General features: G+C 37.0%; 1 long non-coding RNA gene across 1 annotated transcript; it reads left to right on the plus strand.

The window, feature by feature from the left end:
- The first annotated feature begins 12,652 nt into the window (after positions 1 to 12,652).
- On the plus strand, positions 12,653 to 14,427 carry LOC145100825 (uncharacterized). The gene is made up of 3 exons (XR_013705263.1): positions 12,653 to 13,342; positions 13,485 to 13,534; positions 13,622 to 14,427. It is a non-coding gene; the product is annotated as an uncharacterized LOC145100825 (long non-coding RNA).
- Positions 14,428 to 27,990: the final 13,563 nt, after the last annotated feature.

Below are 27,990 nucleotides of genomic sequence, written 5' to 3' on the forward strand. Positions count from 1 at the left end.
CGAACCTTATTGGATATGGTTCGCTCTATGACGAGTCGTGCTTCACTATCAAACTCTTTTTGGGGGTATGCCTTAGAGACTACCGCCCATATCCTTAACCGAGTCCCTACTAAGAAGGTTGCCAAAACACCTCACGAGATGTGGACAGGGAAAGCTCCCTCGTTAGCACATATCAAGGTTTGGGGTTGCAAGGCTTTCGTAAGACGAGATACTCACGACAAGCTTGAACCTCGTAGTGAGCGATGTATTTTCATCGACTACCCACAGAAATCCTTTGGATATCTCTTCTATAGACCGAAGGACAATGTTGTCTTTGTTGTGAAGAGAGGAGTTTTCCGAGAACGAGAACTCATAGGCCAAGGAGACAGTGGGAGGCAAATCGAGCTTGAAGAGATTGAAGAGTCGATAGATGAAAGAACCTCTACCGCTGGCACTCAACCCGAGGAGGAAACTCCGGTTGAACCAATTGACGAGTCCTTACCTCTTAGACATTCCGAAAGAGTTAGAGTTCAACCCCAGTTTTATGGTTTTCATATTACTACCGAAGGGGACACGTATATTAGTGATGGTACACTAATAAACCTTGATGAACCTAATAGCTATAAGGAAGCCATGGTAGGCCCGGAGTCTACGAAATGGAAAGAGGCAATGGATAGCAAGATCCAATCCATGTATGATAACCAAGTTTGGAATTTGGTTGATATTGTGCCCGGACGTAAGACCGTTGGGTGCAAATGGATCTTCAAGAAGAAGACCGACGTGGATGGAAAAGTACACACGTATAAGGCGCGATTGGTTGCGAAGGGCTTTACTCAAACTCCTGGAGTTGACTATGAAGAGACCTTCTCACCAGTTGCAAAGGTAAAATCTATTAGAGTGATGCTAGCTATTGCCGCATTTCATGATTATGAGATTTGGCAAATGGATGTCAAGACCGCTTTCCTTAACGGGAAGTTGGCTGAGGATGTTTACATGGCTCAGCCAGAGGGGTTTGTGGATCCGAAGCATCCGAATAGAGTGTGTAAGCTTAAGAAGTCCATTTATTGACTTAAGCAAGCGTCTCACAGATGGAATCTTTGCTTCGATGAGAAAGTCAAAGAGTTTGGATTTGTACGAAGCGAAGATGAATCGTGTGTATATGTCAAAGCCAGTGGGAGTATAGTAAGCTTCCTCGTTCTATATGTCGATGAAATATTACTTATAGGAAACGACATCCCGACTCTGCAGGAGGTTAAGTCCTGGCTCGGGAAGTGCTTCGCTATGAAGGACCTCGGAGAGGCTTCTTACATTTTGGGAACAAGGATAGTAAGAGAAAGAAGTAAGAGACTAATAGGACTTAGTCAGAACACTTACTCAGAGAAAGTACTAAAACGTTTTAGTATGGAAAACTCGAAGAAGGGAGCATTACCGATACAAAGTAATGCCAAGTTGAGTAAGACTCAAAGTCCGAGTACCGAAGCTGAGATAGCTGAAATGAGCCGAGTTCCATACGCTTCCGCAGTTGGCTCAATCATGCACGCTATGACTTGTACTCGCCCTGGTGTAGCCTTTGCTTTGAGCATGGTTAGTGGATATCAAGGGAACCCTGGCAGAGCCCATTGGATTGTGGTGAAGAATATCCTTAAGTACCTTCGGAGGACGAAGGAATGGTTCTTAGTCCTCGGAGGGAGTGATGACTTGAAGGTGCGAGGGTATAGTGACGCCAGCTTTCAGACCGATAGGGACAACTACCGTTCGCAGTCGGGCTGGGTCTTTACCCTGAATGGAGGAGAAGTGACTTGGAAAAGTTCCAAACAAGAAACCGTAGCTGATTCAACGTGCGAATCAGAGTACATTGCAGCAAGCGAAGCGTCGAAGGAGGCAATATGGTTGAAGAACTTCATTGGTGACCTTGGAGTTGTACCCGCCATAAAGGAGCCCATGGAGATTTTCTGTGATAATGAAGGAGTGGTTGCCTTGACCAAGGAACCGAGGGATCATGGTAGATCTCGACATATCGACAGAAAATATCACTTCATTAGACATCGCGTAGAAGAAGGACAACTCGTAGTGAAGAGGATATCATCAGAAGATAACCCAGCAAATCCGCTTACGAAGGGGCTGAGTAGGGTTAAGCACTTGCAGCATGCTAGGAGTATTGGGATGAAGGATGATATTAGCATAGATTAGATAGTATTAGAAACGTGTAATAGATAAATGTAATTAACATTTGATGATTAAATAAAGGAGTTTTATTTATGAGTAATGTTACTGTCTTATGTTAATTGTTTAACTATTGTTTCTCTTTGCATGTTTTGACTTCCAGAATAATTGAGTTTATTAAGAATAATCAAATTATTCAAATTGTCCACAATCGTTCATATGTTGGAAGTAGATATGAATGAAGATTGTCGTGAATTGGTGCGTAGATTGTCTAAATGGTATTAGACATAGCAAAAGATTGCTGCGATGTTCATGAGTGCTTATCAACTGGTTTTGAGCATTGGAACAAACCCGTGCTTGCTGGAATCACTTTATGGAATACGACAAAAAAAGGGTGATCGCAAGACGATAATATCATATTGTCTTAAAACCTAGATATATGGTTTGTTATTTGTTAATTGATTGTACATTGATAATGCGAAAACGCATTGGTAACTTGATGTTATAAAACACATTGTTGTGTATAGTCAATTAATGAATAAGTAAATGCATATAAGTTGAAGTTTATCTGTAACTTTTATCTTAAGAGGGTAAAAGCGATATCTCGGCCGCTCGATGATTTGATTTGACTTATGTGCCAGGCCCGGTCAGAACTGAATTGATGTGTTTGATTAAGTTCTATGTCAAATAAATCAGAGATCGAGAAACCTAAATGCTTGACTAATCATTCCATAGAAATTGTCAGCATGATATCTAACAGAGGACTGTACGATCCCTTATCTAAAGTACAAGATTGATTAGATCAGAGTTTGACAGCGTCTTTGAGAGCTATGATTGCGAATCGGATTGTACTTGTGCATATAGTTACTAGATTTATCCAAGTGGGAGACTGTTGGAATAGTGTCTAAGGCTGCAACTATATTAGGCAAGTATTTGACTCGATTGTGCATGGTCTTTTTGGGTTGCCTTCACCATAACAACTTGATAGGATGATTTATTATGAGAGAATAGATATTATTAATATGAGAATAATATAAGGAATAATAATATTGTTATTTGATTAATATAAGTCATAGATTAATTAATATTAATTTGGTGACTTAAAGAGATTAATTAAATAAGAGGGTATAAACTGTCAATTGTTTGATAGTTGCACTTTGGGCTGTAAATCCTTAAGGGATAGAGGTTGGACGAATTCTAGGGCTTGGGATAGCCTCAAATTCGTCCAAGGCTTATCTTTGGTAAGGATTAGGATTACTTAGAGCTTAAGTTATCCAATTAGGGTTTAAGGGTGAAACCCTAGGAGCCTTACAAGTATAAATAGACCCCTAGGGCATGAGAAATCGGCATCTCTAAAAAAGAAAAGAAACCGTGGCCGATTTCTTCCCTAACCTCTCTCTCAAATCATCCTCCTTGCTAGTTGGTGTTTGTAAGCTATTAGAGGAGTGACAATTGTGACTCTAGAGCTCCAAGACAACAAGATCAAACAAGAGATTCAAAGGTAAACTTCTAGATCTGATTTTGTATTGTTCTTATACCTAATTAGTCATTAGAAGTTTTGGATTTAAAGCATGTTTAATTAGAGAAACCTAGATCCAAGCATTAGGGTTTGCATGTGCACATAGGAATGTTCATATGGCTAAAAACCATCAAAAACATAATCCAAAAACTATTTTCTCATTAGAGCAAATCTTGTAAACCACGGGAAGCTAGGGATCCTCACGAATGGATCATAATGGTTCCATATGAACGTTAGTATCATATATAGTTAGGACTCCACAAACTAAGAGCGTGTGACTCCGCCTTATTTTCATGTCCATGGGTTGTATATTGCTTAGGACAAAGCCCGCGGTCAATTACCTTTTTAAAATCCTAAGTATGTGTGGTTAGGTCACATCCATCTATAGTGGGAAAACATGGCAGAAGTCGGCTTATGAATTCCCTTGATCTATAGCAACACCTTTGTGTCGCTAAAGCACCTAACAAGCAGAAACAAGATAGATCCAATGGTAACAATGAAAACAAAACTAGCAACGATAAGAACATGAACATAGAACACCCTGTCATTCCTAGCAACCAATACTCCTCAAATCGACGTAACAACAAGGAGTCCAATGTCATCAGTTGACATGAACATGCTTGATTCTCACCTTAAAAACCCTGAGCACTACCAATTAACTTTTGTTCTACGCAACCAAATAACTAAACACTTCCAACCGGTAACGACAAATCCCTAGAAACCAAACACCTAAGTTCTGGTGTATGAAATACCACGCCCCTCCCTAGCCCAATAAAGATGAAAAACCAAAAAGCAAAGGACATCAAGGGAATCCGAAAGGCTTCCAACCTTCATCCAAAGGTTCCTAAAATCCCTTTAGAAGCCTCAACCATGTGCTAAGAAGAGATAGAATCACCCCGACCCCTGGAACCACCCCAATAACCAAACACCCGATACCACTTAGCACGACCATAAGAACAAATAGTGTATGATCATGAGATTGGCATATTATGTAAAGGAAACATTAGACCCAATCCCTAACCACAGGAAGCACATGTCTAACTCATAAGAGAGAAAGACAAAATTTCCATAAGCACCACTCAATACGAGTAAACCAAACAAACTCATCCTCAAGGATCGATACTCCCTACCCCGAATCGGAGGTTCACTCAACCACCAGCAAAGAACTGGCAGAGGGCGACCTACCATTAGGTTGGAAAAACCCTAGGGAGAAAACTCCCAAGATAATTAAAGACTCATGAGGTCAACTACATCACGCAAACTCAACCTTGGTGACCATAGTACCAACCCTTAAGGCCCAGAAAACTCTATTTCTTGGACAATAGGATCCCGATCCCTAAAAGACCATTCAAAAGGCCTCGCCAAGAAAGGGCCCGATAACCCATGGCCTCCGATTGACCTAAGAACCTAGTTTTAGGCATTTTATCTTCCATGTGTTCGATAATCATAAGTGTCAGACCACCAAAACTCTAGAAATCCCACCTACCTATAATCGGGTATTTATATAACAACAACTGCCACCCGAGCATAGGAGTTGCATTCTTCGAGGCCCTACGTGGTCGGAAGTGCAGATCGTCCTCTGTCAAGCCGAGGAAAGAGACAGCCAACTGGTAAGAGGACAAATGCCTAATAGCACACTCCCTAGACCCAAGAATATTCTAGAAACCACAAAAAGGATAGTCCAAACCCGAACACGACCCCAAACACCGTAAAGCCGAAAAAAGAGTTATGCAGATAGTAGGTTAAAGCCTTGGAATCCCAAGTAAGGGATCAGGGTATTCTTTAAGATCTTCCTTCAGGGAAGGATGACTCGATTCGAACGGAAGGTAAACTAAATCCCCGATGCACCAGACCATTCGAGATCCTCGTACGGATCGGTCCGGTAACCTACAAACTCCAACTACCCTCCAAACTTAGTAACGTACATCCTGTGTTCCATGTGTCGGACCTAGGAAGTGTTTGTCAGACAAAACCCTTCCAGTCCCACTAGACAAGATTAAGTGAACTAGAACCTCCTAATAGTTGATCAGTCTATCGAGACTATGGATAGAAAAGTTAAGCACACCAAACAAAGCCGCATCCTAATGGTGAAGGTTCAAGAGAACGCTAGGCATGAGCCAATATTCACTTTGGAACGCAAAGACCAAATAACCCAAAGTACCCTCACTTATTTCTGTATTCATGACCTTATCTTTCAAAAGAATTTCAGGACGAAATTCCCTCTAACGGGTGGATAATGTCACAACTAGCCTTTTTGGCTAGGAAATTCCGTCCTCAAGTAAGCAAGGACTATTGTGAGACTTGTCCTAACAAATCTAAGTGTAAAATATGAGTTCCTAATGAGCCATGTAGTGTTAGAATGACAATCTCTCCCAAATCTCTCCAAGTATATGAAATCTCTCCCAAATCTCTCCAAGTATGTGAAATCTCTCCAAGTATAACGAATCTCTCCCAAATCTCTCCAAGTATGTGAAATCTCTCCAAGTATATCGAATCTCTCCTAAATCTCTCCAAGTATGTGAAATCTCTCCAAGTATATCAAATCTCTCCCAAATCTCTCTAAGTATGTGAAATCTCTCCCAAATCTCTCCAAGTGTGTGAAATCTCTCCCAAATCTCTCCAAGTATGTGAAATCTCTCCCAAATCTCTCCAAGTATGTGAAATCTCTCCTAAATCTCTCCATGTATCTCAATTCTCTCTCAAATCTCTCTAAGTACATTCCTCAGCCGAAAACAGCTCAAAACCGGAAGAGGAAACCCCAACAGGACCCTCTTGGTTCGGAACCCACTTGGTCTGGAACCCTTTTGGTTCTGAACCTCTTGGTCCGGAACCCTCTTAATCCGGTATGCCTTCTATGGAGCCAAGAGGAATTGCATCTCGGAACCTTCTCATCTTCGGAACTCCTCGCATGACCCCGGAAGGAAGAGCTCCGGAAGACCTTACCTTGCATCACTCCGGAAATGCTAGACAGATTCGCACCTTCGGTCCGGACTGATTACTGCGCTTCAAACTTCGCTTGCAGCTTCTGATCTCGCATCTGACTCCGGATCCGGGAAGAGTACTCCGGACCTCGCCTATTGATTTCAGAATCCGAGAATACACTCCTGAATGTGATAAATGGCTCCAAAACTCCTCCTAAGCACTTCGGACCCTATCAGAAACAACCCTCCACTCCATATTTTTGTCATTTTCGGACCATTTCATCATTCTAAGACATTTTGACGTCGGAAATTGCACCAAACTCATATTTGTCATATCTTAGACCCCTTAAATCCCTACTTATGCCAAAATTAATTATTTTAAACATATATATATATATATATATATATATATATATATATATATATATATAATGCCCAAGATTTCTTTTAAGGAATTCTAAGAAGATAAGGAGTTTAACTTTGTGATGTGATGTGAATCCTTCATTTCCCATGTAAATCCCAGTTAAACACAAAATATCCATGGATAACTAAGCATTATACACCAAGAAAGTGTCATATAACTTTTATCCCTCCACTTAGAATACGTGAACTCCTCTTCTTCCATTTCCCCACTTCTCATTTTCATCTCCAGCAAACTTCTAAGGGTGCTCTCAACCCCTTCAAGCTCCAAGTCTCATCCCTTCAAGGAAAATTCCCAGATTTTTGTAAGTGTTCATCTTCTTTGACTAGTGATTCTTCACAATATTCCTAAGGCTTCATTATATTTACACAAAAATTACTCTTAGGATATTTCTAAGTTCAAAGAATCTTTCAAGTTTTTGGAGCTTGGAAACTTCCCCATCACTCATAAAAATCACCCAACAAAGATAACCAAGGTGAGCTTCACACCCCCACTTTTTCTAAGCTTTTATTGTTTTTTTTTTGGGGGTGGGGGGGGGGGGGGAGAATACAAGTTAGAGCCTTGTGTAAATCATGATCCAATAACTTATTGTGTATGCATGCCATCTTACATGTGCTTAAGTATGATATTCCTTACTCTTAGTCCAAAAACTCAAGATTTTGGTTAAGTCTCAAAAGTTTGGATTACTTCACAAAACATGTTTAGAAACAAAAACTAGTATATACCAAGTATAAGTCATGAATTTTTACAACAACTATAAGGAATAGCTTCAAACTTCACTTAAACAAGTTGTTAGATAAAATATTTTGGGAAGTGATTAAAATATGAAAATAATAATATTTTGAAATCATTGTTGGTCAAACATAAATATAAAGTTTATCTTGGAGTATTATTTCTTGCTCATGACTTTTACCAGATCAACTGACTAGTTGAGTTTATTTATAAATATTTTAATATAAATAGTTTTATCAAGAACAATATACGAGAATATATTTTTCATGACAAAAATATTTGCATGTCATAAACTGCTGTCGTAAAACCTTTAGGAACATAAGTAGCGTTCTGTATGTCATAAAACAGAAAATGTGTGTCATAACCGACAGTCATAAATTTTCACAAATTATGACATGACACTTTTCTTCTGTCTAATATGGGTATGAGTCGACAATTCATAGTAAGGAAAGACCATATTTTCCAATTCCGATAATGTAGGGTCATTTTGACAAGAGTTTAAAATGGCTTATTTTTCAATAAACGAAATGGAACGAACATGAAGTACCCGAATAACCAGTACAAATGACGATATGGAACGGGAACGATATTTCTATTCAATGAGCAATAATATCATTATTTATCTAACAAATAATGAATCCCGAACGATTGCTCGAAAGGTTCTCAATATTCTAGTCAGAAAAATGTCAAAAGTACCTAAATATGAAAATATTAGTGTACGTCTAAAGTCCTGTAAGGAGTTATAGCCAGAGTCTCCTGGAGGGAGAGCGGGAATTTGTGTATAGATCTATACGGGGCTGACACCCCGTACCTTTGTTGTTCGCTACAGCTAGACCGGCCCGTCTAGGGTGACAAATGTCTTTATCAAACCGAGGGCGCCTGAGAAACGCCAAAACATGCCTCCGTCATGATTAGTATGGTTATAACGACTCACTATAATATGTTTTATTAACTAGAAATTTATGCAAGGAAAACCTCATCAATAAATTTTGGCACGTTGTGTCGACTGTCCTACACATGGTAGTAATGTTTGGTCATCTGCCTCCGTACGTTTCCGTTGCTTGGTCCGAGGGTGTGACACTGTACCTGTGGGTCGAAGGCACCAATTTCGGCTCACTATTTTTGGCTATCTATTAGTAGAGGGATGCCTTACGAACTGTATATAGTCATGTAGGATAGATCGAGGACTCTTGATCTATGCTCTTTTACCTGTTCCTCATTTGGTTGTGGCTCTAGAGTATGATCACTTGTCCGGGTGCCTATCTCACCTCTGAGTATATACGATTATGCATTCCCTGGATTGTTGATATTTAGTAAGATATTATGTTGTAGTGAACTATTAGATCGGTATCATGGAATATATGATGTTGCTATGTTGTAGTGATTTGTTAGATCTGTATGTTGGTATATAGGATGTTGCTATTTGTAGTGATCTGTTAGATATGTATCCTGATATGTAGGATGTTGTTATGCTAGTGATCTGTTAGATCGATATCCTGGTATATAGGATGTTGCTATGAGGTAATGATCTGTAGAACTGTATGTTTTTATATACTTGTTGGTTATCATCTGATGGAGTGCCTTAGGGACTGTATATAGTCATGTAGGATAGCCTGAGAAATCTTAATGTAGGCTTTCTTGTCTGTTCCTAGCTGGGTTGTGGCTTTAGAGTAGGATCATATGTTCGGGTAGCTATCTCACCTCTAGGTACTTATGATTACACATTTCATGGAGGTTAGCTGGTAGCGGGACTGTGTGTTGTGAGAGGGTTAGTAGTTGGTAGTGAGTTGTATGATTGTTGTTTGTCTGTACTATGTACCCACTTGATCCTAATTGTTTATATGTCGCCTTGTAATAGTAGTGTGTTGAGACGATCCTACTTTGTGATGTACACCAAGATACCCGGTGCGGTCCGAATTTAAGCCAAAGGCACAGAGGCTCGGGAGGAGCGGTTTGGTTAAGGCGGTAGGCCAACAAACCCTGGGTATTCCATCCTGATGGCTAAATGGACCCGATGCATGCTTGTATGTTTATTGTATGAGATATTTTATGAGAAACTCACTAAGCTTGGTTACCCAATTGTTTATTGTTTCAGGTATCATCGGTCGTCATGGGAAGGCGAAGGCGTGATTGTACACATTCATCAACAACAATGAAGATTTCGCGCTTTAATATTACTTTGATTTTTAATTAATGTATTTGGAATAAACGGTTTTCTCCATAATTGGTTTATAACTGGGAAGCTTTACATAAATAAAATGAAATTTTTTTATTGTGAAAATTGGACGATACAAAACTGACAGTTTTTAGGATTATGGACTTTCATCAAACAGTTAGTGTGCATCTTTCTTGGCTTGACATGTGGAATCGTTAGTCTTCCTGTGATTCATAGTCTTCTACCACATTGTAAGGTAGTAGCCATGACACAAATCAAGGAGACAAATGAATAAGATGTAATTGAAAATAAATTTATAAATTCAAATTTGTTAGATCAAATGCTCATGAAAAATTAACATCAGAGGTTTTAAAAAAACAAAGAACATAGATTACTTTATTGGTTTCCGAATCAATAAAGCGAACAACCTTTTTGAGATGAGCCAGCTTGAATTATTCAACGCAGTAAAGATGGAAGGATCGAAAGAAGAAGATGATGTTTGATTTGTTATCGAGGTCGTCGCGTAGGAGGTGAGAGAAAGAAAATCTTATTCTGTTGTGGTCGATTGAATTGAATAGAGATATAATAGGAATAAATATTCCAGAATTGCAAAATATATTTTTTGGTAGGATTTCATAATCACGTTTTCTTGCCAAAATTAAACAAAGAATAATCAAATTGGTGACGAAATTACTTGAATTGAAAGGAGACAAGACCGATGCAAATCAGTGATCATGTGAAGACAGATGATTCATCAATGATAAACCCTTGCCAACAAATTAATTTACTTACACACCCTTCATCTTCAACCTCTAGCACTCACAAATCTCTCTACCAAAAATCATATTTGAACCAGAGTGTTGTTTTGTTTTGTGATGTTCCTACACTTTGTGGATCCATTTTTTGTGCAATGCAAACACTCAATAACATGTATGGTATGAACCAGAAGAGGTAGAATCATTAAAATAAAGGTAGAACTTTATGTGGGAAATCTGGTGATTGACATAAAAAGATGTGCGTATGTGTTCTTGGCGTGTTTCTATAATACCCTTGGCCTAAGGGGACAAACTAGTAAATTGAAGAAAACGGTGGCATGAAACGAGTCTGGGATTCGCTGGAACCCTAGTTATGAAAGGGAGAAGACGTGAAATAGTCAATAATCAATGAGTGATGTAATCATGTTTCCATAAATATAGTTGTTTAATTTTGGAATTAGGTTGTATTGTATATTGAAATGACTAAATAGCCCTATATTTATTAAATTTAAATCAGTGTTGTAAAAATCTCGATTAATCTCCGATTAATCCCTAGACACTACTCGGCCGATTAGAGAGTGCCTAGTGATTAATCCATGCATACAAAATGACTGAAACAGTAGAACCCAATAAAATTTTAACACTTTGAAGAACTTATATCTCAATAAAAAACTATTTATGGTATGATTAGTGTTGTATTTATCATATTAACCTATTTGGTTATGATATTAGTGGCATTTACGAACTTTTATATGATATTAGTCATATTTAATTTTTTTTTTTAAATCTAACAAATTAGCAATTAGTGGTCCCTGATTAATCCCCCGATTAATCTCCGCCTAGCCGATTAATCCTTTAACCCCAGTCCACCGACTAGCTAACGTCGAACGATTTTTACAACCCTGATTAAATAAAAAAAGTTATATATTGATCAGACAGGAATGAGTTTCAGAGTTATACAATATATGTTTGTTTACTTATGATCCTCTCTCTCTTTCTCTTTCTTTTTTTTTTCTCTCTCTCTCTCTCTCTCTATATATATATATATATATATATATATATATATATATATATATATATATATATATATATATATATATATATATATATATATACCTTATAAATCATATTTGGTAAAATGCTGAATTTTAAGTTGTACAAACCTTATTGCGATATTTACAATCACTTTATGCATTAAAAATATACCGAGTATTATCAGGTCAGGTAAAAATGTATGATAGTTAACTTAAATTAAGGAGGAAGCTGTTACAAATCAATCCTCTATCACATATGCATTCAATTTTTTGAAAACACCTGACCCTTAAATCCCTAATGGATTTGATATTGAATCTTGATATCTCAGTTGATATCTGTCGATTCCTTCCCTTATATATGGTGTCAATACTACAAACCATTCATCCCCAAACGATCCATCGCTAATTTCTTATCATATTTGTTCATGCGTTCTTCTTGATCATCAGCTTCACCATTGTCTCATATAATCGAGCCCTTCCAAGACGATTTTGTGAAGAATTACATCAAGACATTGTATATCTTGATTGCTTTCCACCTACTGTTGAATCTGTGTTTTTGATCAAATTGAGACGGCGAAGATTACGATTACAAGAAACCAAAAGAAATCGTGAATCGATGTTATATCGACTATGCCAATCGACGATTCTTACTCCGCTTTCTCCTTCTCTTACCTAGGAAGCTCAGCCACCCTCGGGTTCAAAAAATATGGTTCAAAGAAATCCCACCCTATAATCTCTTTCCCCCAATCAGGAGCAGGTTAGATATTCTACTCCTCTACTACTTTTTCCTTGGTATTCTAAGAAAAACATGATCGTTGCTATTGTTAAACCCCCCCCCCCCCCCCCCCCCCCCGGGTAGATTTTGACTGTTTTTCATTTTTGGTGTTCAGGTTAATTGACTATTGTTAAAAACAGATTCAAACTAACAATATAATTTTCATGTTTATTTGTTCTCTCATCTAGGAATGGAATCTCTCTCTCTTTTTTTCAATATATTTAGTCAAAATTCTCAAAACTGTGTCTCATCTTTGAAGAAGAGAAGGTACCATTGATTTATTCTTCTTTTATGTAAGTATTCCAACTCTGTAACTAACTTCAAAGATTTTGAACCTTAACATTGGTTTCCATCGTTTTAGTTACTTGTACAGATGTGGGTCATCATAATTTGATGAAAAGAGGTATTTCTGATTCAATAGTATGTGTTCTTCATATATTCAATATGGTGCATTAATGGGGTTTTAATTATTTTTCTTTAGTGTTTATTGAATATTAATCAGGATATTTGAAAATCTTTTGAGTACATGAATGAATCGGGGGTTGGTTTTGGTTTTGATTTCTATTTTTATTAATACCTGTTTTGATGTTCGATGTATTATTTGATCTGTTTTGCAAGGTTTATTTGTTGATTACTTGATTTGAAGGTTAACCCAATAACAATTATTTTATGTTATTTAGTTGCTTCTCCATTGAACAAAATGACCAAGAATTATATTTTCAGATAAAATTTTAACTTTATTGACCATATTAAAATGGTCTTCTGTTATTGAAAAAAGTTTGTGTTTTTTGATGATTCTATTTTACTCTTAGTTTATGAAGACACGGGGGAAGCTGAGTAAAAGGAAGTGGAAGTTGTTTCATTGGATTTGGTTTGAAAGACATGAAGGTTATGTATGTTTTTCCTTTCTCAGTCGATATCCTTTCATATTCACCTTCATTTTGATGTTTTTGATGCTTGGAAGAATATAGGTATAACTTAGTCTTTATTTATTATTTTTTTTTTGTTTCTAACAGTTTTTGGTTTATAGGCACTTATATTGAGGTCATAACCAGTGAAATCACCTCCTGCAAGATAACGGTATGATAACTCTCACTTAGATTGAACTTTTTTTGTGAAATTTGTTGTAATTCTTTAAATATGTGTTTTTTGATGAGTTTTTTGCAGGAGAAAATCAAATCTTGGATCAGTCTTTCACTACTCTGGAACACACAAGCTATAATTATACACCTGGAGTTCGACTTTTTAATTCTAATATATATTTTGCCAGCATTTAAGGTTGTTTGCATTCCAGGTTAAAAAAAAGTCTTGATTTTCATCCAATATTTATCCTCAAGTATATGTCTTTGTTGAACACACACACACACTAGCTGATTTTTTGAAGTTCTTACTCACTTGAAACTAAGTTTATTTCAACCTACTCCATTAGCTATAGGTATTTCATGTGACATTTTTTATTTTACTGAAATCATTTTTCTTATATCGTTTGTGATTTCACTTATTTTTGTAGGCAATGATTTTGGATTTTATAACCAATATGACGAAACTTACAACATTGTAATTCTCCCAAAATTTACAACTTTCCCTTGTCCATCAGCGACATTTCCTTAAAAGGTTTTTTTGACTATTTTTATTTCACTCTTATACTATTTTCTTCCAAGTTGTGTTCTTTTTTTCATCATTTTTTCAATCTATACAAGTAAGATTGGGAGTTGATGCAATTTTGATTGTTGAGGGTACTGAGAGGAAGGAACAATTTGCACCAAGGAGTAAGGGGTCGTTTAAGTAAATTCTAAGAAGTTGTCATTCCAAATATCTACCAAAATCACGTGTTCATTTTTTTGATTATCCAATGTGTGTGAAGTTTCTTATATGTTTATTTATCTTCCTTTTTTTTATTATCCAATGTGTGAAGTTGCTTATATTTTTATTAGAGTTTTTAATTTCATTTTTTTTGTGACTGTATATGTGAAAGTAGATTAATATTTCTTGCCACGTAGTCATAGCAATGTACTCTCAAACTACAATGGTTTGTAATGTTTGATAAGTACTTCATTGCCTCAGTTAATTTCTATTCTAGGGAACATACTTTTAGTAGACTTTACTTGAAATGTTGATGTAGACCTACAAAATTTACAAGTTATCTGATTTATTAGTTTATTTGTTTTATAATGTTTCAAAGGAATCTTGGGTCGACCAAATTTAATATTTTTGTTCGTTAGGGAGACTGCCAAATTCAGTAAGGTTTATTTAGACCCTTTTTTTGAAATCAAATACAGTCAGGTTTATTTTGAAAATACGCTAGATACAAATTAAGGTTTAATAGTTTCGTAAGAATTGGATATAATATATATATATATATATATATATATATATATATATATATATATATATATATATATGTTAGGGTTAGGTTATTTTGTTTCTAGTAACTATTGTGTGCCAGAATGCACAAATATGGACCATTGGATGGAATATAATCAAAGGTCATGGTCTGAGGGTCTATGATAGTAGAATAAGATAACATGTACCATTAATCAGACAAATTTGAGCATAAGGGCATTTTATTCAATTAACCTATATTAAAAAAGGAAAATTTCGAATTTTTAGGGATAATTAATTCCTTTATTTTTAAAAATATGAATGTTTTAAATTAATTTAAAATTAAAAATCCGATTTTATTCTGTCAGAATGATAGAATTTTAACCATATACTAGTAAATATATTTTTCGATTTTATTCTGTCAGAATGATAGAATGTCAACCATAAACTAGTAAATACATTCTGAAAGAATACACAAAATCGATTCTTGAACTAATAATATACCAAATAATTACATTGTATGATTATGATTCATTGAATAACAACAAACATTCTGAAAGAATAACAAGTATAATTCTTAAAAAATAACAACATTCTTAAACAATGAGCGTGATCATTCTTTAATTTATTCTTCAAGTCTTTCCCATCAGGTCTTCAAGCCATTCTTCAAGACATTTCTATCATAAATTCATTGCCAAGTAATTTGTAGTGATACACTTGTATTTGCATTCTGATATGAAAAAAAATAATAAAGAATAAAATTTGAGTTCATTCTTAGAGAACAATCATTGTAAAAGAATAAAATTAAAGCTTCCCTGTCTTTTCTGGTTGTCTAGGTCTGATCAACTTGCAAGATTACATGTGAAGAATATTTCCCTTCTTCATTCTGAAAGAATAGCAACCTTCTTCAAACTAAAGCCCTCTTTATTCTAAAAGAATATTGGCCTCATTTTGAAAGAATTTTCAGGTTAATATTCATTTGGTAAAGCAAACAAGTTATATTACTGTAGGTGAAAATCAAAAATTATAAAGTTTGAAACCATTTAAAGATAAGGTTTGCAAACCTTTAAGTATTACTCAATTAACTAAAATATTAAAAAAAGAGAGAGAGAGAGAGAGAGAGAGAGAGAGAGAGAGAGAGAGAGCATGGAAGGGATTTGCTGCCATATCAGCCAAGCTGATGATGAAATTCACATGCAAACAAACAATAAGTCATCTTAAATCAAGGAATGTGAATGGAATGTAATGGAAATATGGAATGGAGTCAGTCATTACCTTGAGAAGGTGTAGTAACATAATGAGCAAGACCACCAACTGGAACAGATTGACCAGAGTATTCAGATTCCTTCCATTTTCCCAACATATTAACCAAGAAATTCCCACTCTACTTTTTGTGCAACAACTGAAAAGGAACAACAACATAATATATAGAATACTCAACACAGAACATAAAACATAAGTAGAAGTAGTTAGAATAACTAGTATACAACATACAATAGAATAAGTAGAATAATTTGAATTGAACATTTTATAAAACCAATATACATAGAATAAATAAACGTAAACCACAATGCTTAAAATATTTAACGTATACATAACTTATAATATCTAGAACAAATCCAAAGAAATAATTATCATATAAGAATATCTAGAATGTTTAAGGAAGAATGATGCCATGTTGGCATTATGTCGAACACCTGGTGGGTGGAAAGTTATACTTTCACATTACACATAGCAAATTAACATGTCAAGATCAACATCAGATTCAATAACAAGGTAAACATCATATGCAACTTCAAAAGGAAATTAGATTCAAGATGCAAAATCGGAAATCAATTTCAAAACCAATCAACCGAATCAAGGTGCAAAATTAGAAAACAATTAACATCATATTCTAGACGCAAAATCGATAAGTAAGACATGGAGGAATCAACTCAGCAAAGCTTAACATCCATTAAAATAGGCTGCTTCATCAATTAGGGTTTAAGAAAAAGGGGTTAACATCAATAAATTGATGAGATAATAAGAGGAATCAACTATTATTCGAATTATATCACTAGTCTATGATTTTTTTTCCTAGAATTGTAAAATTTACGTTACTGCTTACCTGGATTTGCAACTTCTCGTTAATTTCTTCAATTAGTTCTTCCTCAGCAACCCTAATGGAGACGGAAGTGCTGGTGAAGGCTTTTAAACTCACTCATGTCTCGCTTTTTTTCTTTTCCGATCATTATCCCAGTAGTTTGTGGATGTTTTTCTGAGTGATTTTGATCAGGTTATAGCTTAAGGCTTTTCCTAAAGAACTGTGAGAAGGTGGAGTGGATCGATACTCGATAGTACAGACAGGGGAAGGGGTTAACAAATTTAGGGAGGGAGAGTAGACGAACTTGTTTGCCGGCGGCTGTGGTTCTTTAGGGTTGTTCGACGATTCAGGTGTTGGTGAACGCAGACATTGACATACCCATCTTGAGGATGAATGATAACATAGTGAACGATGCAGGGATTTAAATGACATTTAAGGGAAATTGACCCATTATTTTAGTAATTATAATTTTGGAATATAATTAATTGTACATACATAATGACTAAACTGCCCTTTATTATTTAATTAATGATTTATTTTTTCCTAAATTCCTATTGGTGCATTCATGCACACAATAGTTGCTAAAAACATTTGAACCTAGCTCATATATGTTATTACTTTATAAAACTAGGAAGTTTAAAAATATATAAATTAACGATGTGCATCTTTATCTTGATTAATGATAAGGTTGTGTCATGGTTGCTAAAACCTTAGTCAATGGTTGGTAACTACAGATAATAGTTGCCTAAAATTATATGTTATAATTTATAATTTAATTGTTACAATTATATTAGATATATAATTTTTATAGATATTCTTAAAAATGAAGTGTAGGCATTAATTTGTGATATTTAAATTCCATAAAACTATTAAGGAATACAAGTACGAGTTTATTAATCGTTAAAATAAGTTTATCATGTTACATAATAAAACAAATTATCAAACCAAATAAGAAAAGCAGATTACAGTCAACATTATGAAATTTAGTTTCTGTTAATTTTTAAAAGTAAAAACACGATGAATCCGAACAGAACAAGTGTAACATCCCAAAAGTTCAAGCCAATTTAAAACTTTTTAAAACATTTAAAACCATTAAGTTATTACAGTTTGTTTTCAAAATAGTTTAATCATCAGAGTATCCCCAGAATCAAACCATAAAATCATGAGATATGAGGAGCTGTACGATCACTCATTCGTCTTCCCGCGTTCATCTGAAGTACCTAAAACATAATCAACAACTCTAAGCCCGAAGCTTAGTGAGTTTCTCCAAAATACCAACGCTATACAAATATAACCATATCATATAACAAATACATACCAGTATACATAATGAGTCTTCAACCTAAATGGACCGCCTCATAGGGCCTACAACCTATTTGGACCGCTCCCAAGCCTTCGGCATGACTGGACCGCCTCGTAGGCCTACAACCTATCCGGACCGCTCATCGGGTATGTTGGCCTACAACACAATGCAAGACCACCTCAACCCAACCCCCCAACCAAACAAACATGTGCACATAAATATCGTACGCTAACTCATATCATATAATAGTCAAACCGATCTAACATATCACTAATCATAGCGACATCCCAATAACCGTGATATAGACCTAACCGATCACTAATATAACATCATCCTATAACCAGGACACTGACCTAACCGGGTCACTAAGCATAAGCATATCACCATCCTAACTACCAGGATGTACTCAATATACATATCATGCCATAACCGGATACAAATCCATAAAGGGTCGACATTGGTGCCTTAGACCCTATTGATATAGTGAGGAGAACTCACCTGGAACTGCTGAAGTCCCATGGATAAAACTCCAGCTGCTGGTTGATAGATTCCCTAACTGATGGCACGTGATGATGGCGCCAACAGCCTTAATGGCCACAACCGTGACTAACAACGACAACTAATGGCTAACGGCGGCGGTTATGCGTCGACAACAGCGACATTGAGACCCACAACAACAGGTTCAACCCGCCCTTCTCACGACCACAACACCGATTCAACCTCACGTCTAATGGTCTCCGGCGGCGGCTCACAAATTCAGTCTCAACGTGAGACTCTCCGTTGTTAACGGTTGAAGAAGGAGAAGAGAAGGCAACAGTTTCTTATGGTCGTTGTCATCGGCATAATAGCAGCAGCGGTGGACCCGTCTTCGACAGAAATGGCGTAATGGCGGAGATGCGAATCCGGCAGCACCCTAAAGGTTGTTTATTGTCCGTCGTTGATCCCGGGTCCTGGAAACTCCTCCCTAACGGCGCTTGACGATGGCACTCCATTGTTTTCCGGCGGCGACAAGGGTGATGGTTGAAGGGAGTAAAGGTGTAGGGTGGCGGCTGAGAAGGGGAGGTATAAGGGTGGTGCGGTGGAGTTCTAGGGTTAGGGTTAGAACGATGGTAGAGGGTTTTATACCCCAGCTCCCTTATAACATTTTCCCATAACAACGAAATCAATCCCTCCATCTTTTCTTTCTTTCAATTTCAATCCAAAAGTTACCAAACAACCCTTCCTATAAAAACCCTTTTCAATTTAGGTCCAAAATTTACCTTTCAGCCCCCAACTTCCAAAAATCTTTTCAATCTAAGCCCAACATTTTAGCAAACAACCCATGTCTTCAAAATCGTTTGCAAAATAAATCCTGAAATTACACTTTAACCCCCGAAGATTCAAATCTTGTCATTTGGTTCCCCGAAACCAACAGCCCGCCAATTATTACATGACTTTGGACAATAATAATATAAAATAATATTAAAAATTGCTTCTCGAGGTTCCGGGTTTATTATTTAATTATTATATTTTAAATGGGATGTTACAACAAAATGGTATAATTTAAAATTACATTAAAAAGCTATAACAAGGGTGAGGTCTATAGGATTACAATAGAAAATGGTATTACTTAACTATTCGCACCCGTCGTCTGGCGCAGGTAAACGACTAGTGTGTGTGTGTGTGTATATATATATATATATATATATATAGCTAGGTTATTGTATTCCTTACATCTATTGTGTGTTCATAAGGACAATTCTGGACCAATGAATGAATATAATTAATGATCATGATTTGAAGGTCTATGATATTACATTTGGATAACATGTACCATATAATAACACAAATTTCATCATAAGGGTATTATGGTTTTTGGACAATTAACTATATTTAAAAAAAGGAGAATTTTGGATATTAAGTCAACAGTCCATGTTGACTCAACTCAACAGTCCATGTTGACTCAAGTCAACAGTTCATGTTGACTCAGCTCGTCGAGTGCATTTATGTGACTCGTCGAGTTCATTATGTCCTCCGAAAACCGGGAAAGTTCGAGTCAACTCGTCGAGTTGTCTCGCCAACTCCTTGAGCTTGTACAGTATCTTGAATATCGGGTAAAATCGTAACCAACTCGTCGAGTTGGCTAACCAAATTGTCGAGTTCCTTCATGCCTTTTCTCATTTAGATGCTTTTAAGCGAACCCAAGGATCCAAACTATATATCTATTCTTCTAGGGCTAAAATACTACGTAAAGTTGCACGCTTTACGTGTATACATGGCATCTAGGGGCTAATCTTTCCAAAACAAGGCTTAACAAGGGGCTTAAGGCATGGAAGTTGGCCAAAGCTTGATAAAGCTTGAGTCCTTAGGCCTAACGGGCCTAATAGTTTGCATATCTGAAGTCTTAGCTTCAAAGCATGCTCAAAACCAAAAATGACCCAAGAAGAAGCTAGAAATGGCCATAAACTCTCTAATGGAGAGATCTAACAAACAAGTGATCAAGGTAGTGACTTTTTACCTTCAAATGGTTGCTACAACTGAATGGATGATAGATCTATGGACTCCTGCTCATTCCAACTCTTAGATATTCAAGTTTCTCCAAGTAATGCACCAAAACACACACATTTAGCCTTACACGTTCTCAAAATGGAAAGTTGCTTGATTAGGGTTTGTCTCTAGGTGATTAGTGTTGGATTAGTGTCTAAGTCCATAACTATTTTGGTATGTACTTGACCCGATGGTGCATGGTCCTTTTGGGTTGCCTTCACCAAAGCAACTTGATTGGAGAAATAAATAGAGAGAGAGGTTATTATGATTTATTAATATGTTATAAGAATAATATATTAAAGGAGAAATCATATTTGTTTAATTAATATTGGTCAATAATTAATTAAGAATTAATTTTGTGATCAAGTGTAATTAATTAAACTAGAGGGGCTGAATTGTAATTATGAGATAGTTACAAAATAAGGTAAGGATTATCTTATAAGTGTGGTGGACGAATTTAAGGTTGGAAAGCCTTAGAATTCGAGTATGATAAGGATTCAAGGATTATCTTATTGGTTGCTTAATGGATAATCAACTAGATAAGGATAATGACTGAAACCCTATCTCTACACCTATATAAACAACGCCAAGGTCATGAATTCGTGGATCCCTTCCCAAGAAGTCTTAGAGACGAATTCTAACCTCCCTCCTCTCTCTATATACCTTCTCCACTTGCTTATGGTGTTTGTAAGCCATTAGAGGAGTGACACTTGTGACTCTCAGCTTTCCAAGGTCAATTCAAGGAGGAATTGGATTGTTATTGCTATATAACAATCAAGGTATGTTCTTAAACCTAGTTACATGTGAATTCCGATTTCCATATGCTAGAATTAGGGTTCAAAGTCTTGGATTCAAAGTATGTACAATAGAGAAACCTAGATCCGAGCTTTAGGGTTTGTATGAGCACATAGGATGTCTTATGACCAAAACCCTTCAGTGGTATCAGAGCCATGATTGGTTTCTATTGTATTGATGCTTGATGTAACTGAAAATCGTGTTTTGGCCTCACTGTTCGACCTGACTCGGCGAGTCACTCTTGGACTCGGCGAGTCAGCCTTACTCGGCGAGTTCCAGAGGGTGACTCGGCGAGTCGGTGCGTCAGACAGTGCTTATCTCGGGATTTCTTGCTGTTTTTGCATTGGGATAATTACCTTATCATGTTAGATTAATATTAATCTGATTATATGATATATTTGACTATAATTTAATCTAATTGAAGATATTTATCAATTAATAGGATAATTGTTTCCTTATAAGATAATTGATTAATTATTTTAAGTAAATTGATAAATTATTTTGCAAGAAATCATCAAATATGGATAATTATGTGATTAAATGTTAATTTGAATTATTTGTTATTTGATCCTTGTTGTTGTGAAATGTTTCATATTTGGCCCTTTAGGTTTTATAGTTTAAATTTGAACCCCAAAAGTTTTGTTGTTTTGAAATTTAAATAGTTGAAACCCTAATGTTTTGAAAAAGGTTTTCAAAACTTGCCCTCAAGTTTTGGAATTTAAATTTTGATTAAATAGTTTAATTTTGATGCATATTTAAATTCTAAACCCTAATGTGTTGAAATGTTTCAAAACTTGCCCTCAAGTTTTGGAATTTAAAAGTTGATTAAAAGTTTAATTAGGAATGTTAAATTCTAAAACTCTAGTATTGTTTTGAAAAAGTTCAAATCACACCCTTATGGTTTTATTAATTAATTAAGGTGTATAATTAAAAGAGGTTTAAAAAATCCATAAAAGTTTAGGTTAACCATTTAATAGAATTAAAAGTGTAATTGTTAAAGTTAACCACATAGTATTTTAAAAGTTATAAAATACACCCTATACTATATATAACATTAAAAGTCTAACATTATATATATGTATAACTAAAAGTCAGTCTTACCGTTAGTAGGCCTCATTCACGAAGCTGGTCTATAAGGGGTGTTTAAGGAAATTGCCTATAAAATGGCGATTGAATGGGTATCCACTCTTACCCACCGCACTCTTGACTAGTGGAGAGTCGTTAGCCGAACGGGTAGGATAGGACGAAACCTTCCATTATAAGTATAATGAATTACTAAAGTAACTAAATGTTTTCATAAAATTCCCAATCTTAGTTACTTAGGCAAAAGTGAATTGATGTAATTCCATGAAATTACACTTTGTGCCCTTGCGAAGACGTTAGTGGAGCGTGTGTGGTTTACCGGCACACTAAATGGGTCTAAGCAAAGGTAGCAAAGGGTGACTCAATGTTTGTCATAGTTCGGTGGAGCGTGTGTGGTTTACCGGCACATCGAATAGGTGATTGTAACATGTGAGGGCACCATGTAAGTTTGCATGGTTATTCACACCCGCTTTGTGATCCTCGGCATCCCAGTCACAAACAAGAGGGGCATATCGAGATTTAAACATGCCATTGAAAGTTCAATGAATCTCAAAGGATCTAGGAGTTTTCATAGATTTAAAACTTAAATTCTTTTTCGTTTTTCGTGGTGGAAATTAGTGAATCGTCATTCACTTACCTTCAAATATTCTGCAATTAGGGTTACGGCATCCCTCTCCCGAGTTGTAGAATATTGTGTTGGGTCCTAGCCTTAGTATCTCATTTGGGTGATTTACTAAGGACTCAATCTATCAACTAACTTGAATTCGTTTTTCTCCCGTTTTGTAGATGTCAAACTTCGACAACTATGGTCTTCCCAAATCCCGTGGAACAAGCATTCCACATGAAGATGATATTCCACGATTCGATCGAGGAACAAGATGATATTCCACTAAACTTTAACCAAAGGCACCTCCTTATTTCTCAAGATATTCACCTTCTTGTCCAATATCGTCACCGGCCTTACAATGTAGTTTAGGAGATCATCGACCTGAATGTCTTCTAAAGGGACTATTATGCTCTCGTCGATTACACACTTCCTCACCTGGGATACATGGAAGGTGTCATGAATCTGGCTCAACTCCTCAGGTAGCTTTAACTGATAAACTACCTTACCTGCTAAAGCAATCACTCTGAAGGGACTAATGTATCTAGGGCCCAGCTTGCCCCGCTTCCTGAATCGGATTACCCCTTTCCACGGAGATACCTTCAGGATGACAAAATCGCCGACCTGGAACTTTAGCTTGGAACATCTCCAATCTGCATAACTATTCTGATGACTCTGGGCCATCAACAACCTCTGTCTAGCCTGCTGGATTTGCTCTATCGTATTGAGCACTTTCTCAGTGCTCCCCATCACTCTCTGCCTAACCTCCCCCCAGCATATGGGAGTTTGGCACCTCCTCCCATATAGAAGCTCAAAGGGAGGTATCCCTATATTGTAGTGATGGATGTTGTTGTATGAAAACTCAGCCAATGGTAGGTAGGAATCCCAACTCCCACCGAAGTCCATAACACATATGTGTAGCATGTCCTCGAGCGTCTGAATCATCCGCTCGCTCTGACCGTCTATCTGCGGGTGGTATGCGGTGATGAAATGTAGTCGGGTACCCAATTCCTCATGAAATTTCTTCCAGAACCTGGAAGTAAAACACACATCATGATCTGACACTATAAATGTTGGCACCCCATGTCGTGCCACCACCTCTCGAACATAGACCTTGGCTAATTTCTTCGTAGAAGAGCTCTCACTTATAGCCAGGAAGTGAGCACTCTTCGTCAACCGATCTACAATCATCCATATCGCATCGACACCCCTTGCAGTCCTTGGTAATTTGGTGATAAAATCCATAGAAATATGCTCCCACTTCCATAGGGGAATCTCCAAAGGCTGCAATTGGTCATGGGGGCGCCGGTGCTCTTCCTTGACCTGACGACAAGTCAAACATCTCTCGACCACCTATGCCACAACTTTCTTTATGCAGGGCAACCAATAATCATTATTCAAGTCCAAATACATATTAATGGCCCCAGGATAGATCGAGAATATCGACCTATGGGCCTCTTCCATCAAAATCCGTCGGGCTCCACCCGTATATGGCACCCATATCTGCCCATGGAAGGTCATAAGCTCCCGACTATCAGTCTCAAACTCATAAATCTGCTCGATCTCCTGCTCTCTCTTACGGTTCTTTGGTCTCGTGGCCACCGTTTGGGCCTCTTAGATGGTATCTAAGACTGGAGTCATCACCGTTATCCTCATACACACGTCTCGGGATCGGAGCACTCACTGCTCTAAAACTCAGGGCATCGGCTACCACATTAGCTTTCCAGGATGATACAAAATCTCAGTCATATTCTTTCACGACATCCAACCACCTCCTCTGTCTCATATTCAAGTTGGGCTGATCCATAAGGTATCTTAGGCTCTTATGGTCCGTGCATATGGTATATCGGACACCATAAAGATAGTGGCGCCAAATCTTGAGGGCAAATACCACTACCCCCAAATCCAAATCATGGGTGGGATATCTCGTCTCGTGAGGCTTCAGTTGTCTCGACGCATATGCTATCATGTGCCCTCTCTGCATCAACACGACACCCATTCCTGATATGGATGCATCACAGTAGAACACAAAGTCATCTACTCCCTCCAGAAGGGCTAGCACTGGAGCTTCGCACAATATCTAGCGAATAGTCTCAAATGATGCCTGCTGCTCAGGCCCTGAAGCGAAAATAACACCCTTCCTGGTCAATTTGGTGAGAGGAATAGCAATCTTGGAGAAATCTTTGATAAACCTTCGATAGTAGCCTACCATGCCCAAAAAACTCTTGATCTCGGATGGGGACCTCGGCACCTCCCATTGCATAACTGCCTCAATCTTGGCCGGGTCAACCAAAATCCCATTCTGGTTAACGAGGTGTTCTAAAACCTGGACCTCTCATAACTAGAAATCACACTTGGAGAATTTGGCATTCAACCTCTCCATCCTCAATACCCCAAGGATCTCCCGAAGATGCTCCTTGTGTTGTTCCCTAGACCTCAAGTACACCAAAATTTCGTCGATGAACACGATCACCGACCGATCCAACACGAGTCTACACAACCAGTTCATGAGGTCCATGAACGATGCCAGTGCATTAGTGAGCCCGAAAGGCATCACCACAAACTCATAATGCCCATAATGAGTCTGAAAGGCCATCTTCTGGATATCCTCCTCACAAACCCACATCTGATGATACCCGGATCTCAAATCAACCTTGGAGAACCAAGATGCTCCCTGTAACTGATCAAACAAATCGTCGATCCTCAGTAGTGGGTAATGGTTCTTGACCGTCAACTTGTTCAACTCTTAATAGTCGATGCACATCCAGTGTGAACCATCCTTTTTCTAGACAAAAAGGATCAGCGATCCCCACGGCGAGCTACTCAGTCTAATGAAACCCTTCCCCAATAGCTCTTGGAGTTGCGAGAATAACTCCTGCATCTCGGGTGGTGCAAGGCGATACGGTGCCTTGGAAATAGGCGCCGCCCCTGGAATCAGATCGATCCGGAACTCCACCTGCCTCTTAGGAGGCACACTCGACAATTCCTTGGGGAAAACATCTGAGAAATCACATACTACTGGAACATCAGAAACAAAAATCGACCTCTCAGTGACAACCTGTGTATCCACTACATATGCTAAAGAGCCCGTGCACCTCTGATGTAGACTCTGCCTTTCCTTGGCAACATAGCAGAAAGCTGACCCCGATTCGGTTCCCTTGCCTTAGAGAGTGCGTACTCCCCCACTAGGGTCTTGTATAGTCACCATCTGACGCTTGTAGTCAATCAAGGCTCCAAACCGGCTCAGCCAATCCCCCACTATTAGAAACTTAACCCCGAAAATCTCCAAAACACATCCCCGAAATACATCAGTGGAAAAGAAGCATGCTCGTCGGCTATAGAAACCCTCATCGGTCGACTCAAAGCCTCACGTCTAACACTAATGCGACGACTAAAGGATAAAGACACGAAGAATCGACTCGCATCCGAGTCAAATAACTGTTGGACTAATGTCTAAGTCCATAACTATAATTGGTAAGACTTGACTCGACCCGGCATGGTCCATTTGGGTTGCATGGCATCATGTATTTGGATAGACTAAAATGAGAGAAATAACACTTAAGGTTTGTTAATATATTATAAGTTCTAATATATTAATAAGGTTGTTTAAATAGTATTGATCAAGAATTAATTTGTAATTAATTAAGTGATCAAAAGGAGACTAATTAAATATATGGGTTGATTGTGTAAATCATTCATTCTTATATATGTGGGCTTGTGATCCAAGATTCCTTATGTTGGACTAAGTCCATGGGGTGACCCATGGATGCTCCATGGAGGTTAAAATCCATGGAGCATAAGGAATGGGTAAAGTCATGAGTTACATGGTGTAACCCTAATAGCCACCATATAAAAGAATCCAATGGCTCGAGAAATCGTGCACTATGTCTGAGTGTGAGGGCTAAACGATTTCAAGGAGTGTTCAAGTTTCTCTCAAGTTATTCCAAGTGTATTTGGTGTTGTGTGAACCATTTGAGGTGTCACACTTGGGGCACTAGGCACTCAAGCTTCATGAAGACTTTCTACATCAAAGAGGTATGTGTTCTATCTTGTTATATTCATTGTTTTGTATGCTAGATTAGGATAATACCTTGGAAGTTCATATTTGCATGTATAATAGAGAAAACATAGATCTAAGGTATTTAGGGTTGCATGTACACTTAGGAGTGTTAGAATGCTCAAAACCCAACAGTGGTATCAGAGCCACGGGTTGTTTTCTATTATATTGATGCAAATATTTTTTTTTCAAAGTTGAAAAAAAAGGAAAAAAAACATGAAGTTTGTCAAATTTTAAGATAATTACTTGTTCTTGTGAAAAACAAATTATTTGTACAATTTGAATAATTTGCTTTATGAGTTGAATTAGGTCAAATTTAATAAAAGATAAAATGATATGATTATTTTATTAGTTTTTAAAAGTTTGATCTAAAGAGTTTTATTTTTTGAAACCTCCATAAGTTATGGATATGAAAAGGTTTTAAAAAAAATTGATTCAAAGTTTTTATGGAGTTAAAAAATTTGGTGTTAATGTTTTAAAGGATTCCATAACTTAAGAATAAGTTATGGATCACCAAAAGTTTTTTGTGTTACCTTGTTTTATGAGTGAATTTAGATTAATGAATAAAATTATGTGATAGTTGGTTTCAATCCAAGTTAATCTAAAAGAAGTTCATAAAATGTGTTTATGTAACCTATAAGTCACATTTATGAATCTTAAAACTCATAAAAGTTGCCATAGGTTACAAAATGAAGAGTCTTTTTCCTCATTAAATTTTTTTATGACTCCATAACTTGTCCTCAAGTTATGGATGTTCAAGGGT

This window comes from Lactuca serriola, chromosome 4 (assembly GCF_051521515.1).
Source record: "Lactuca serriola cultivar US96UC23 chromosome 4, Lser_US96UC23_V15, whole genome shotgun sequence".
In the NCBI taxonomy this organism is placed as follows: Eukaryota; Viridiplantae; Streptophyta; class Magnoliopsida; order Asterales; family Asteraceae; genus Lactuca; species Lactuca serriola.